Source organism: Silene latifolia, chromosome 10, assembly GCF_048544455.1.
Source record: "Silene latifolia isolate original U9 population chromosome 10, ASM4854445v1, whole genome shotgun sequence".
Classification (NCBI taxonomy): Eukaryota; Viridiplantae; Streptophyta; class Magnoliopsida; order Caryophyllales; family Caryophyllaceae; genus Silene; species Silene latifolia.
The window spans coordinates 40,155,385-40,172,281 of NC_133535.1; positions in this window are offsets into that span (position 1 = coordinate 40,155,385).

Below are 16,897 nucleotides of genomic sequence, written 5' to 3' on the forward strand. Positions count from 1 at the left end.
CCATTCACCCAAACTCAAAGCGAAAGGCCGAAATCAAAGACCCAAGCCAAAAGCCATTCGGCCAATAACCATTCATCCAAAGCCAAAGCGAAAGGTCAAAATCAAAAGGCCCAAGCCAATAGCCATTCAACCAAAGCCAAAGCGAAAGGCCAAAATCAAAGGCCCAAGCCAATAGCCATTCACCCAAACTCAAAGCGAAAGGCCGAAATCAAAGACCCAAGCCAAAGGCCATTCGGCCAATAGCCATTCATCCAAAGCCAAAGCGAAAGGCCAAAATCAAAAGGCCCAAGCCAATAGCAATTCAACCAATACCCAAAGCGAAAGGCCAAAATCAAAGGCCCAAGCCAATAGCCATTCACCCAAACCCAAAGCGAAAGGCCAAAATCAAAGGCCCAAGCCAATAGCCATTCACCCGAAGCCAAAGCGAAAGGCCAAAATCAAAGGCCCAAGCCAATAGCCATTCACCCAAAGTCAAAGCGAAAGGCCAAAGTCAAAGGCCAGGCCAATATCCATTCACCCAAAGCCAAAGTTCAAGGCCAAAGCAAAAACCAAAGCCGAAATCAAATCACTCAAAGCAAAAGCCAAAGCCAAGGGCTACTCACCCAACGTCAAGGCCAAGACCTAAGCCAAAATCAAAACAAAGCCAGATTGAAACCCTTCTCGAAAGGCCGAAATCCCCAAAATCACAAACAAACGTCTAACAAAATGTTGGGCTAAAGCCAAAACAAAAAAACGAAATAACGTAATTGAAAATTCGTTATTCTCTCACAATTTCAACTGACGAAATTCAAACCGTCACATTTCAAAAAAATGAAATAGCGAAATTCAAATTCGTTATTTTCCCACAATTTCGAATAACGGAATTAAACCGTCACTTTTCAAACTTCGGACCAACAAGTCCACACCAACATGCAAAGTCCAGGACCAGCAAGTCCAAAGCCCAGGACCCATGAGTCCAAAACACCAAGTCCAGGACAAACAAGTCCAAAGCCCAGGACCCATGAGTCTAACACACAAAGCCCAGGACCCATGAGTCCAACACACAAAGTCCAGGACCAACAAGTCCAACACCAAAACTGCTTCATCCCTAAGTCCTTCAACAAACTGTTACAGGGAGACCTATCTAGGATCCTGGGATTTCCCCTCAAGATCATAACCAACATCGCTTTACCCTTAAGTCCTTCTAGAGACTATTATAGGGAGAACTATCCAGGCTTCTGAGGATTCCCCTCAAGCTCGTAATATCACACCTTAACCTTTAAGGTCTAGACATGGGAATCTGATCCCACATTTTTTACCAACCATTTCGTGCTCAGGCCACATCAAGCCGGAGACCCCATTCCGCACCACATTACAAGCCGTAACCCACCGGCCTAAACACCACAAAATACCAACTCCAGATTTTTATCTGTCAAACAAACCTTTTTTTACCAAGCTTCACATTCCAAAATGCCGAAGCCATTTTCACCTTGACTCAGATTCAGAGTCTTAAAAAAAAATATTGCTTTCTTAGGGTCCACTTTTTAGTGTGCTCACACAACAAAAAATATTTTCACAAGCTACGCCTCTTCGATTGATGATCAAGAGGTAATTCTCTCCAATCAACCTTCGAGTCACAAAACGGAATTCACCGTCGTGACCCTCAACTCCAGATTTTTATTTGTCAAACAAACCTATTATTACCAAGCTCCACATTCCCTAATGTCGAAGCCATTTTCACCCTGACCCAGATGCGGGGTCCTCGAATGCTTTGCTACCGAGAACGGGACATACCCAATCTACCCTTAGGGTCCACTTTTTAGTGTGCTCACATGATAAGGAATATTTTCAAAAATTACACCTCTTCGATTCATGATCAAGGAGGAATTCTCTCAAATCAATTTTTCGAGTCACCAAACGAAATTTACCGTCGTGACCCTCACACTTTAAGGTCCTAACAACTCGCTTAGGCACATATTCAGAACTACGATATGGTTTCATTTCACATCACGTGAATACGTAGGCAGTCCTATTACGAGGACACAACCATACCCCCACACACGTTCAATTTTCACACCTTCAATTTGCAACCCATTGCGCACACAGCTCAGAACTACGATCTGGTTTGATTTCGCAAACACGCGAATACGTAGGCAGTCCTATTACAAGGGCACAACCGTATACTCCTTTCACAACATTTATAATTTTCAATACTCAATAACCAGCTCAGAACTACTATCTGGTTTGATTTCGCAAACACGCGAATACGTAGGCAGTCCCCCCAACAAGGACACAACCGCACACCCATTTCAATCTAAGCCATCAACATCAATCCTCAAAAGTAGCCCACTCAGCCACACGCTCAATGCTATACCTCTTTACTGGGGGCTTCTTCCTTAAGACGTCGCTCATTCCTTGTTTTCCACCTTCTCACTCTAGGGGATTCTCTTTCAAGACGCCACCCGTCCTTTATCCACAAGCATCTTTCGAGTCTCAACTACAGTCCAAAATAAACCGCTCATAGCCTAGTTCTCGGTTCAGACGATGACAAGGTCTTGGTTCCGCTCTCTGAATCATCATACCTCGAGAAGGCATCTCCAACAAGCAAACGGGGGCAAAGATGTCTGGAGAAGATAATCAATTCGTGTTCCCTAGCTGAGCGGACCTTCTACCTCAGGGATTTAATATGCGTTGTCACCCTTTCTTGGCTACGAGTTACACACACTTGTGCAAAGTTGTCAGAGTCACCCCCGTGTCATGTCGATACTGAGTTTGTATCACGTTCACGACTGCTGTTTGTCCGTCTGTCAGTATGCGTCCGTGTGAGTCAATGTCACAACGGTCACGTGTCTCCAATCTGTCAAATCACAGATCTACGAGTAACAAGACTCGCCATTAAGCTTCACAACATTCAAAACTTCTATCTCCCTTCGCGTGAGATATTACATGCTAGTTGCTTATATGCTAACTACTCACATGCTTATGTGCTTACGTGCTTATATTCTTGCGTTCAACGTGCTTGTCTCCTGCAGATTTTTGTGGTCACTAACCATGCAAATAATCTTGAGAAGATAAACTCACTCCAACTGAGTACTGGGTTCTTCCCAACAAACGGCGACCCATCAATTCCAAGAGCTTTAACCCCGCCGATTACATGGCACATGCTACCTCCCAACGAGCAGCAACTCGTATCCCCGGCGAGTCCTGAGAAGTTTCTAACTCCCCAGCGAGTGCCGATTTTCAAATGGAAGTCACACAGATGATTTATCCCCACGAAGTTCATCAAGTTGGAGTTCGTCGCTCCCTAGCCGAACCTATCAACGTCATTACCAGACAATATCTTGAAATAAGCCCGATGTTCCAGGCCATTTCCCACAGTCGATCGTCCGACCATCAATGGCCGGCGAGCCTCAAGACGCGCCTTTCTATGGCTGGCGAGCCTCAAAACGTACCTTTTCACAAGCTGGCGAGCCTTTGTTCGCAAACAGTGATACAACTCAAGGACGTATCCCGAAGATGCCTCAGATGCCTCAAGTACGACTTCTTCCCACAGCTGGCGAGCCTTTGTCCGCAAACAAGATACAACTCAAGGACATATCCCGAAGATGGCTCGGGTACGACGCCTTATCACAGCTGGCGAGCCTTTGTCCGCAAATAAGAAGTAATCCAAGGACATATCCCGAAGATGCCTCAGGTATGACTCCTTTCTATGGTCGGCGAGCATCAAAACTCACCACCTTCAACACCGGCTGGCGAGCCTTTGCGCGCAAAAGATTCAAGGACATATCCCGAAGATGCCTCAGGTGTGACTTCTTCTTTTGGCTGGCGAGCCTTTATACGTAGTCTATTGGACTTTAAACGACCCGAACCGGAAGTCGACAGACTCTAAACTGTTTCCGACGGCAGGTCCTTGACTCTAATCCCCGAGTCGCCTCGACGTCGCCCTTCCCGACGGCAGGTCCTTGGCTCAAGCCCTTTTGAGTCGCCTCGACGTCGCAATGGTCTTCAGGTTGTAATCTTCAAATTGACCTAGAGATCATACTTTGACTTTCGCCCTGTCCAAGCCTCAGTCAAAGTGGGGGCTCTGTAGATACCCAGTATCTGTACCTCCCAAAAACCACCCGATGATGATCGGACTATAACGTGTTTTTGATATGCGTGCGTGGATTGGCTATATATGAGACGGTTTAATGCACTACTCGGATATGAAAAATGATTTCAAAAGTTTTCTAACTTCATTTGCATTAAAATAACACTATTTAGAGTTAAAACCGTCTTCGGACCCAAAACCGACTCAGAAACCTGCAACTCGAGTCAACCTCAGTCAACCCGAGTCAACCCAAATCTCGAATGTCAAAAATAATGCCATGAATGTCTTCATCATGTCATTTTCAATAAAATGACACTATTTAGAGTTAAAACCGTCTTCAGACCCAAAACCGACTCAGAAACCCGCAACTCGAGTCAACCTGAGTCAACCCAAATCTCGAATGTCAAAAATAATGCCATAAATTTCTTCATAATTTCATTTCCATTAAAATGACACTAATTAGAGTCAAAACCGACACCGGGCCAAAAACCGACTCGAAATTCAAATCCCGACTCACACGGTCAAACCCGAGTCAAGCACACAAAACACCTACCTCAAGTAACACCAAAATCATCTTATTAGATGCCCATATTGTTACACGACATCCTATTTGATTACCACAAATCAACAATGGATGGAGAATAGGCCACGTCCAAATTGAAAGGGACAATACACCCACTTGTATCACGGGGTAGCTTGCGCCTCTTTAGGGTGTCTGCTTAGCCTCTAAGCAAACTCAACCGACCTACCATCCCACATTTCTCTATAAATACCCACCATCACACAACACAATCTTCACGCGAGAGTCCGCCCCCTCCTCCTCCCTTAAACTTCTAGACCCGATTTCCTAAGTCACAAAATCGACACGTGTTTACGACCTACCGATCGTAAACACAAGCCTTACACATTTTGTTTGGTACCGTCGCCGTGCATTCGACCGACCCATTTCACCAACTCCACTCATTAATCAACATGTTTTAATTAACATATTTTCAACACATTTTCAAAACGAAATCCTTTTTTAAGGCACTCTTTTTAAACTTCTTTGTTCGCGAGTAGTCACAACGAGAAAACCGTCTCTAAAGCCGTCTACCACGCAAACATCAAAATACGTAAGTTTGAGGGTGTAAATATCTCACTTATTTCATGTCTCTACTGTTTTTATGAGTTTATAAACATGAAGAATGCATAACACGATTCAAATATAGGTTAGACGAGCCAAAACCGAGTTTTGGCCTGAGACAGAAGCTCCTTGCTATGCAGGGAGGCTCGCGCCTCTTATGGGTGCCCAGGTCAGACTCAACCGTGATTGTTCTCGTCTTTCCTCTTTATTTCATTTCTTATTTGTAATCGATTTTTACCGTTTCAAATGTTTCAAATCATTTTTATGACAAACTTTTTAACCATAAATCAAAATCATCCTCGGTTCCTTATACCATGACGGTTTATTCCGTGACTCGATGATATTATTGGTTAATTACATTTTAATGGATATTTTAACACCCTTTTATTTTATTTACCATTTTTCTCATTTGTTTATATTTGTTAACATATTAGTCATAATTCATAATCATCCTTGGTTCTTTATACCATGTCGGTTTAATCCAAGTACGATGACAAACTTGACTAATTACAAAGAAATGAACTTAACATGATTAGTTCAAATCAAACATTTTACATTTTTATTTGTAAACTATGCTTTTCAAACATGCAAATCCGACAACGAATGTTACTAACACAATAGTAATTATTCCGAGTCATGCAAACAACATTTGCAAATCTTTCATCATAAATACGGTTTTAAATAACCTTTTCAAGAACCAGAAGACGCCCCCTTGGGTCGGCTCATTGCTCGCGCCCCAAGAGGCCCTCTGCTTTCATATTTCAAAACCTGGGCAGAGCCCCTTACCTCGCTAATAGGCTCGCGCCTTAACAGGGCTGCCTGGCACTGTTCTGCCTCATTTTGGTACTTGTCTAGGATGATCCCGATTACGGTTTACCCGCATACGTGACGGATCAGATTGACGAGTTTGCATTTTACGCTTTATCCTTTAAACACACTTTTTCAAACAAACGGATCGTGTTAAGCATCGTAACCCGAACTTGGTAAATGGATGTTTAATTTCCGTTTTCACATGCAAATCTATCTAAATCCAACTTGACATCTTATGCTGGATACTTGGATTAAATCAACCGACATAGAAAGCTCTCACATGTTAGGTTAATACTTTTGGATGTGCATTCATGCATTTACACCGTTTTATCAACTTTTGCACTTAAACAACCACGATCGATCAGTAGAGGCCGCTAACGCGGGCGGGATTGGGTGTCCGATTAAAGGGCTTTCGAATACATACCCTCACCCCTTACTCAGAACCTTTGGATAGTGGATGGCCTTATCCAGGGCGTACGAGAGTCATTTTTGGCATAGAATGCTAAAAGGGGGACGAGTCCTTATCTTTAGTACCTATGTCATACACCGCTTTTTGCCTTGATTGACATAGGTATAAAGTGGATTTCGAACGGGTTCCAGGCATCCCACAAATGCTTCGTGGAGACTCCGAACATCTCTAATCGTTTCGAGACCTTCACCGAGACGAAACCGACCGATCTAAAACGATCCGGTCGAAAGCATTTTTACGCCACCGAGCGTGGCTTTCTAGACCGCTGCATGTCCTCAATTTGGCTTGGCGTGCAGGTGGCCCGTGACTACGGACCGGTAGGCGGCCTAAATCCGCACACCGAGACGTGGCCCATGTCCACACAAGGGTAAGTCCTACATACCGTTTTTGTAGCATTTGGTTGAGGTTGGTTAAACCCTAATTTTGGGATTGGGGGTTTTTATGATTATGTTGTTATAGTAGTGATTGTAAGATTATGTGTATAGGAGGAGGGTTCGTAGAAGAAAGATTTTGAGACAGCTGCTAGATCGTCTGCTTTTGTGTTTGCATTCCAGGTAGGGTTTTCCCTACTCAGTATTAGTCACATGATGTGGTTGGTGATTTGATTATGATTGTTGTTAAAGTATAATGTTGGTGTTGAGACGGTTGTTGTATATTATCATTGTTGTTGTATTTGTCTGTGTTCTTCGGGGTGCGTCCCTGGCTGAGTGGAGTCACTTACGGGAGTGGCTTCACGCCCTTGATTCGCCTTCTATGGAACCCACCACAGGAGGGATGTGCGCATTAATGGACTTGGGTTTATCGCTCGACAGAGATGAGCGGGGCTTAGGTGGGAACGGCTGGGTTCCCCCACTGGCGGTGTGGAGTACCTGTTACGATGGGTACTCTGGCAGGACTACACACTTTAGTGTGTAGTCAGTAATGAGGAGATTGATTGTGTAGTTTGGGATTGATGTGACGGTTGAGCTGTTTGATAATTATCTTATTGTGATTGTGTTGTGTGATTAGTACTGACCCCGTCGTTTGTTTTGTAAAACTGTGGTGATCCATTCGGGGATGGTGAGCAGTTGTTGATCAGGTTTAATTTGAGGCAGATGGGCTAGCTGGGATGAGTCACGACGAGCAGTTTAGAGTCTTCCGCTGTCATACTTTAGTTGTTGAGACATTTGGTTTTTGAGAACATGTATCGTATTTTTAACAGTTTGGATTTGGTTATGTAATCACTTTAAACTTTATTAATATTTAAATTATGTTTCTTTATTGTCATTTAATTATCATTGCCTCGGAAAACCGAGATGGTGACGTTCCTATACCTGAGTGGTCCTGGTAAGGCACTTGGAGTATGGGGGTGTCACAAAGTGGTATGAGAGCGACGATCCTGAAACCTGTAACCAATGAATCTAATGAACATACGGAGTAAATTAAAATGAACCCGGGGTAGAAGTTGTAGGAGCTAATCCAAAGACTTGGGAGACGTCCTAAAGTCGCGAACTCGCCCTACAATTTTGAACCAGTCACATGGGGTATGTGTCAGGGTCCTATGTGTTGTCTTTTGGTTTATATGTGTACATGGTAGCATGTGGTGTGATTTGATGGATGTTGAATGTGAAGAATTGGAGGTATGGAGTAGAAGTTGAAAGATATGTGATTTTTATATTGAATTGGATGAAAAGCATGTTGGTTGTTTATAATATGGCACATTAGTGGTGTGAATAAATCGTTTTGTTGATTTTATAACGAGTTTCGTATATATGTATGCGTAGTTGTTGTTAATTTATTGAAATTATAGAAGTTGTATATTATGTTGGGAAAGTAAGATGAACATGCGGGTAATGTATACGAGTCTGGATGACTCGATCGAGTGGGGGGCACTCGATCGAGTAGGTGAGGTGCTCGATCGAGTGGGTGTGACTCGGTCGAGTAGGTAGTTAGTGTTTTTCTAGGTAGAATCGTGTTTTTGGGTACTCGATCGAGTACATAGGGGCACTCGATCGAGTAGGGGCCGCTCGATCGAGTGGAGTGTCAGCTCGGTCGAGTATGTTTATGAGCAGAGGTTTGATCAGGTTCTGGAGTCGAGGCACTCGATCGATTAGGTTGGGCACTCAATCGAGTAGCCTCAACTCGATCGAGTAGGTTCTGGTACTCGATCGAGTGGGGTCTGTGCAGGTCATATGCGTGTTTTGGGTTATAGTATGCGTGTTGATATCTACCTTTTCTTATATAGTTACATGATACCGCAAAAGAAAACCGCCTTGTATGCTAGAGCGGAGAGCATGAACATTGATGATATAGTAAAGATGTTGGAGCACCAAGATGCTCTTACGGAAGAGTTGAAGAGAGTGGGAAAGGATAAGGAGGTTGATCATTCAAAGATCAGCATCCACATAGCAAGGTTCAACCCGAAAGAGTATAAGGGGACTGGGGAGCCAATTCTTCTAGATAACTGGCACAGGGAGATGGAGATTATCCTGGAGTTGGTGCACTGCCCGGATGAGTTGAAAGTGGAACAAGCTGTGTTCTACTTGAGGGAGGCGGCAGGAGAGTGGTGGGATAAGGTCAAGGTGAGTTCTAGGGAGATGTACATGAAGCAGGGACTACCTGCTATACATTGGGATGAGTTCAGGAGAGCCATGAGGCGAGAGTTCGTACCGGAACATGGTGAGGAGTAAGCTGAGAGAGGAGTTCGATGAGTTTAAGATGGCATCTGATATGACGGTGGCTGAGCACTACCGTAAGTTTAATGAGAAGTCTAGGTACACTGAGGATATGGGACTGAGTGAGGAGAACCTAGCTTTGAGGTTTGAGAAGGGGTTGACCTCCAAGATAATGGAGAAGCTACCGGTGGGAGTCCTTAAAGATGTTAAGGAAGCTTATGAGAGAGCTGGGAGGGCTGAGAGGTTGGTGGAGATGACCCGAGAGAGAAGTGCTGAGAAAAGAAAGGCTGAGAGAGAGGGTGGTGGCCAATCCAACTATAAGAAGGGTAACCACCCTTAGGCGAGAGCATATTCATCTGGCTCGAGGTTTAGTGCTGGGGCTTCCTATGGGCGTGGCCGTGGGAGTGGTAGCAGTAGCTAGGGAATGACCTGTTTTAACTGTGGCGATGTAGGCCACAAGAGACATGAGTGCACCAGCGCGGTGAGTGGGGGTTTCCAGAGGCCGGGACAGGGAAGCTTTTCACAGGGTCCTGCACAGAGTTATGCGAGCAACAAACCGGCTGGGTCATGGAACAACAGGGGAGGTCAGAGCAACAACGGTGGGGGTAACCGCAATGGCGGTAATTCTTATCAGAAGCCAGCTACAAACATAAACAACAACCAGGGGTCGGGTGCTAACCCGACTACCTCAGCTAGTACTGTCCAGGGAGGTGGGCAGAAGACCAGTGGAAAGCTGTTTATGATGGAGAAGAAAGCAGCTGAGGATGACGCTCATGTTATCACTGGTACTTTTCTTGTTAATGGTGTTTATACCTTTGTTTTCTTTGATTCGGGGGCGTCACAGTCATTTGTATCTTCACGTCATGCTAAGAGGTTGGTTTTGAGAGAGTATGAGTCTGTAAGAGAGGAAGTTTTTATACCTTCGGGTGAGTCTGTATCGTGTGGGAGGTTGTATAGAGATGTATCCATGATAGTTGGGCAAATTGATCTACCTGTAGACTTGCTAGAGTTTCCTTTAGAGGGCTTTGAGATGATAGTGAGGATGGATTAGTTAGGAAAGTAAAAATCTAAGATAGATTGTCATCAAAAGAAAGTTTCTCTGAGAGGTCCTAAGGGAATTAGTGTGTCTTATCGTGGGTTTGTTATCAAACCCAAAGTTAAGTTGATTGCAGCTGTGACCTTGAAGTCCTATCTAAGGAAGGGGTGCCCGTTGATCTTGTGCCATGTGAGAGATGACAGGATGGAGAGTCCGACCGTTGAGCAGATACCAGTTGTGGGGGAGTTTCCTGATGTCTTTCCAGAGGAGATTCCGGGGTTGCCACCGAAGAGGGAGATAGATTTCAGTGTTGAGCTGAAACCGGGGACAAAGCCAATCTCTAAGGCACCGTACCGGATGGGTCCTAAGGAGTTGGAGGAGCTAAGGATGCAGTTAGATGATCTGATTGAGAGGGGATACATTAGACCTAGTGTATCACCGTGGGGAGCGCCAGTTCTGCTTGTGAAAAAGAAAGATGAGAGCTTGAGGTTGTGCATAGATTACAGGGAGCTGAACAGAGTGATGGTGAAGAACAAGTATCCTTTGCCAAGGATAGATGAGCTGTTTGATCAGTTGAGTGGTGCAACAGTCTTTTCTAAGATTGATTTGAGGTCGGGGTACCATCAGGTGAAGATTAGAGAGGAGGACATACCAAAGACAGCTTTCACGTCGAGGTATGGCCATTATGAGTATGTAGTGATGACGTTTGGGTTATCTAATGCACCAGCTGTGTTTATGGATTTGATGAACAAAGTCTTTAGTCAGCTTTTGGACAAGTTTGTGGTGGTTTTCATAGATGAGATCTTAGTCTTTTCTAAGACTAAGGAGGAGCATGTGGAGCATTTGAGGATTGTGTTGCAGTCCTTGAGGGAGCATGAGTTGTATGCAAAGTTGTCCAAGTGTGAGTTCTGGTTAGAGAAAGTTGCTTTTCCGGGGCATGTGATTTCAAAGGAAGGGGTAGCTGTGGATCCTGCAAAGATTGAGGCAGTCACCAAGTGGAAAGCACAACGAATGTAGCTGAGATCAGAAGTTTCTTGGGTTTAGCTGGGTATTATCGACGGTTCGTGAAAGATTTCTCCACGATTGCTAGACCTATGACAACTTTCATGAGGAAAGAGAACAGGTTTCGTTGGGATGAGAGTTGTGAGACGGCGTTCCAAACATTAAAGGAGCGTTTGACCACAACTCCAATTTTAGCATTGCCTGAAGGGAGTGAGAACTTTGAGGTATATACAGATGCCTCAAAGAATGGGTTGGGTTGTGTGTTGATGCATAATGGTAAAGTGATTGCCTATGCCTCTAGGCAATTGAAGCCTTATGAGAAGAATTACCCTACACATGATCTGGAGTTGGGTGCAGTTGTGTTTGCTCTTAAGATTTGGAGACATTACCTATATGGGACGACCTTTAAGGTATTTTCAGATCACAAGAGTCTCAAGTACATCTTGACTCAAAAGGAGTTGAACATGAGATAGAGGAGGTGGATGGAGTTGATTGGAGATTATGACATGGATATTATCTACCATGAAGGGAAAGCCAATGTAGTTGCAGATGCCTTGAGCAGGAAGAGTGTACATTCTTTGAGCACAGACATATCTTTGATGAGATTGAGAGATGAGGTTGGGAAGTTTGGGATACATATGATCCAGAAAGGGGATGCCATGGGAGATTTGAGAGTGCAGCTTGATCTGTATGATGATATTCGCGGTAAACAGGTGTTGGATCCCAAGATGGTGGAGTGGAGAGCTGGAGTAGAGAAAGGGACAATGTTTAGATTCTCTATTTATAAAGATGGTAGTCTGAGGTTTGATGGGAGGTGGTGTGTCCCTAATGATGAGGAGGTGAAAAAGACAATCATGACACAGGCTCATTGTACACCATATTCGGTACATCCAGGTGGTGACAAGCTATACAAAGATTTAAAGAAGACTTTCTGGTGGCCTGGGATGAAGAAAGAAACAGCTGAGTTTGTGGCCCGTTGTTTGACATGTCAGAGAGTTAAAGGGGAGCAGCGACGACCACAAGGTAAGATTCAGTCTCTTGAGGTACCTGAGTGGAAATGGGAGTCCATTTCTATGGATTTTATCGTGGGTTTACCGAAGAGTCAACAGGGAAACAACATGATATGGGTTATAGTGGATCGACTGACCAAGTCAGCTCATTTTGTGCCAATGAAAGATACATGGACTAAGGCACAATTAGTTATGGCTTATCGGAAGAATGTGCTGAGATTGCGTGGGGTGCCAAAAGACATAGTATCTGACAGAGATTCGAGGTTTATCTCACGTTTTTGGAAAGAGTTGCAGGAGTCTTTTGGGAACTACATTGAAGATGAGTACATCATTGCATCCTGCGACAGATGGTCAGACAGAGAGGACAATCAAGACTCCGGAGGATATGTTACGATCTTGTGTGATGGATTTTGGTGGTAGCTGGGAACAGAGGTTAGATTTGATTGAGTTTTCTTACAACAACAACTATCACACCAGTATTGGCATGGCGCCATTTGAGGCTTTATATGGGAGGAGATGTAGGAGTCCGATTTGTTGGGACGACTGTGCTGAGGCAGTGGTTTTAGGACCAGAGATGGTATTTGAGATGGTAGAGCAGATTAAGCTGATCAGGGAGAGGATGAGAACGTCCCAGGATAGACAAAAGAGTTATGCAGATCTACATCGACGGGATATAGAGTTTCAGGTTGGGGACAAGGTTCTTTTGATAGTGTCTCCTATGCGTGGGGTCATGAGATTTGGTAAGAAAGGCAAGCTGAGTCAGAAGTTCATAGGACCATATGAGATCTTAGACCATGTTGGAGAGGTTGCTTATCGGTTGGCCTTACCATCTACTTTGGATAGGGTACATAATGTGTTCCGTGTATCTCAGCTACGGAAGTATGTTAGTGATCCGTCACATGTGTTAGAGTTGGAGAACATAGAGCTAGATGAGTCCTTGTCTTATCTTGAGGTGCCTAAACAGATCCTTGACCGGAAGGTTAGGAAGACTAGACATGGTGAGACAGTATTACTTAAGATTCCTTGGTCTAATCATGAGGTTGAGCAAGCTACATGGGAGGCGGAGGAGGCCATGAGAGAGCGCTACCCGTTTCTTTTTTATCAGGTATGTATGGTTACGGGGACGTAACCTTGTTTCTTTTAGGAGGGGTAGGAGATGGTCGCGAAGAGTTTTTACATCTTTTTGTGTTAATTTTGATATAGCTGGTAGTGGTTTGAGTCGGGTTGAGTTTGGTTGGTAACATGTGTTAGAGTTTTATCTTGAGTTTTGTTTTTGGTTGTTGTGTCGGGAGTGTGTTAGTGTGTTTTTATTTTGTTGTGGTTTGAACTTCAAGGACGAAGTTCTTTTTAAGGAGGGAAGACTGTAATACTACGGTTTTATGAGTCTCTGGGTACTCTATCGAGTGGGGCTTACTCTGTCGAGTACGTATGTTTTGATTTACGAAACAGTAGTCTGCCTTTAGGGTACTCGATCGAGTAGCCTTGGCACTCGATTGAGTAAGTGGCGCTCGCGTATGTTACTTACTCGATCGAGTAAGTCGGTTATCGGGTAATGTTTGACGGGTTTTGTTAATAATGCAGGATTAATATATATAAATACTCCGTTAACTTTTCTAAACACTTTTTACAAACCTAATTCACAAAAAGAGAGATTGCAACTACGTTGTTTGATTCATCCGCATTATTGGCAAATCCCGAAGCTAGAGGAGTCGATTTCCGTTGTTCTTGATATCATTGTGATCCTTGCGTCAAGGGTAAGTCCTACATACCATTTTTGTAGCATTTGGTTGAGGTTGGTTAAACCCTAATATTGGGATTGGGGGTTTTTATGATTATGTTTTTATAGTAGTGATTGTATGAATATGTGTATAGGAAGAGGGTTTGTAGAAGAAAGATTTTGAGACAGCTGCTAGATCGTCGGCTTTTGTGTTTGCATTCCAGGTAGGGTTTTCCCTACTCATTATTAGTCACATGATGTGGTTAGTGATTTGATTATGATTGTTGTTAAAGTATAATGTTGGTGTTGAGACGGTTGTTGTATATTATCATTGTTGTTTTATCTGTCTGTGTTCTTCGGGGTGCGTCCCTGGCTGAGTGGAGTCATTTGCGGGAGTGGCTTCACGCCCTTGATTTGCCTTCTGTGGAACCCGCCACAGAAGGGATGTGCACATTAATGGACTTGGGTTTATAGCTCGACAGAGATGAGCGGGGCTTAGGTGGGAACGGCTGCGGTCCCCCACTGGCGGTGTGGAGTACCTATTGCGATGGGTACCCTGGCAGGACTACACACTTTAGTGTGTAGTTAGTAATGTGGAGATTGATTGCGGAGTTTGGGATTGATGTGACGGTTGAGCTGTTTGATAATTATCTTATTGTGATTGTGTTGTGTGATTAGTACTGACCCCGTCGTTTGTTTTGTAAAACTGTGGTGATCCATTCGGGGATGGTGAGCAGTTGTTGAGCAGGTTTGATTTAAGACAATTGGGCTAGCTGGGATGAGTCACGACGAGCAGTTTCGAGTCTTCCGCTGTCATACTTTAGTTGTTGAGACATTTGGTTTTTGATAACATGTATCGTATTTTTAACAGTTTGGATTTGGTTATGTAATAACTTTAAACTTTATTACTATTTAATTTATGTTTCTTTATTGTCATTTGATTATCATTGCCTCGGAAAACCGAGATGACGACGTTCCTATACCTGAGTGGTCCTGGTAAGGCACTTGGAGTATGGGGGTGTCACATTAACTATACAAGGTCATCTACCCCGCATCCCAAAAAATCTAAGATATGACACACTTGGATCACACAAGTTAAAATCTTGGGTCCAAATCACATGAGTCCAAGTCAAACCACAAGGAACGTCTCAACTAGCCCACATAAGCTCCCTCCATCGAACCCATGGGCCATACACGGTCCAATCATGGGTTTGGTGATACCAAGCCCATTCTAAAATGGAGTCGTTATGCAGTCGAATCTCGTTAAAATCCCAAGTTTGGGTCAAACCGATGTCTAAATTCAACCATAAGTCTAACCCATGTCAAAATGAACCTAGGGGTCGAACCAATAGTCTTGTTCAAGTCCGAGTCTTCTCATATGGGTCAAGTTTTTGGGTCAAGTCCAAGGTGTGCAGGTTTTATCTAAAATATGGATTGTTGTGGGTTTTCTTATAGAAAGGCCGCCGAATACCCGACTTAAAGTAATGGAAGACGCAATCAACAAGCATAGTGCGACAATGGAATGTATGATGGCTCCGATGGAGAATATCTAGTCCAAGCTCACCGACTCATCTGTCCCACCTCCATCCGATTTGGAGAAGCGGTTTCAGTTTATCGAAGATAGATTGAAATTAGCCCAAAGGAAAAGTATCCATTTCGAAAATGCAAGGACATATACCCCAGTTCTAGACAAGCTATCCGCAAACTTTGCACTTACTGATATTCCAAAGTTTAAGGGTACTGAGGATCCAGTCCATCATGTTAAGTCCTACAAGGGTTACCTAGATTTGAAGGGAGTACCTGCTGAAATGCTCTCTAAATTATTTGCTACCTTGGGTACTCACCCAAAAGCATGGTTCTACAACTTAGACCTAAAGAATTTTCCCACTTTTGAAGACATCGGACACTATGCTGATAATGTGGAAATCCAAACCTCTATGAGAACATTAGAGGTGATGACCCAAAAAGAAAAGGAAGGTTTCACCGAGTTCTATTCAAGGTGGCGTGGTGAAAGCGTGAAGCTAGCTAAGAAGCCCGATGAGGTTGAAATGGTGGATAGGTTCATAAAGAATTTACGACCCATGTACCGAGATGCTCTCAAGTATCATAACTTCAATTCTTTTAAAGAATTCGCCCGAAGTGGAAGGAAAGTCGAAGACGATCTTAGAGCCACCGAAGTCGAAAAACCTGTGGGATACCCGGGATAATCTTCTAAGGGTAAAGCTCCCGCAACTACTAACTTTGTGGAAGCCATTAATGCACTCAAAAATGGGTCCAAAAGGCCACACCGCCAAAGCCCAAGAGTATTTACTGATATTGGATGTACCTATGCTTACGCTCTTCAAAGACTAATGGCCCAAGGAAAGTTGAAGCCCATTGGTCCAATTCCCGATATACCGGTTGAACAACAAAAGGAATGGAACAAACCCGATGCTTATTGTACCTGCCATCAAGGAAAGGGTCATGACATCGAAAATTGCTTTAAGCTAAAGCATGAAATCCAAGATATGATTGAGAACGGAATGCTTCCAATCCCGACTACTAAGCCCAACAACGTCACTAACCCATTTGGTGACCATGTCAATTTCATCACTGTCGAAGACAATGTTGATCATTTCCGTCCCACTCGTCCATGTTATCTAAAGGGAGTGTACATCAGGAGTATATTTGTGGATTGCTCTAAGTACCTACCATGCCCAAAGAATGAAATTCAAATTGGGAATTTTGCTATAGATTGTACTCCTTATCTCTCCGGAAATACCAACGAAGTTAACGGTATTTGGGCCGATGATGAGGATGATATATACCTTACTAAGGGTCCTACTATTCCTCACACACAAGCAGAAATCCAACAAGTAGGGAAAGAAGCCCATGAGTCTAATCATTTGACTCGATCTGGGCGCCCATTTCGCGTCTAGAAGGGAAGCCATGCCTCTAGTTCTAAGGACATCCCTGAAAAAGTGTTCTCCAAAGAGCATGCCACAGTCGAGGTTCTTGGTGATGGGAC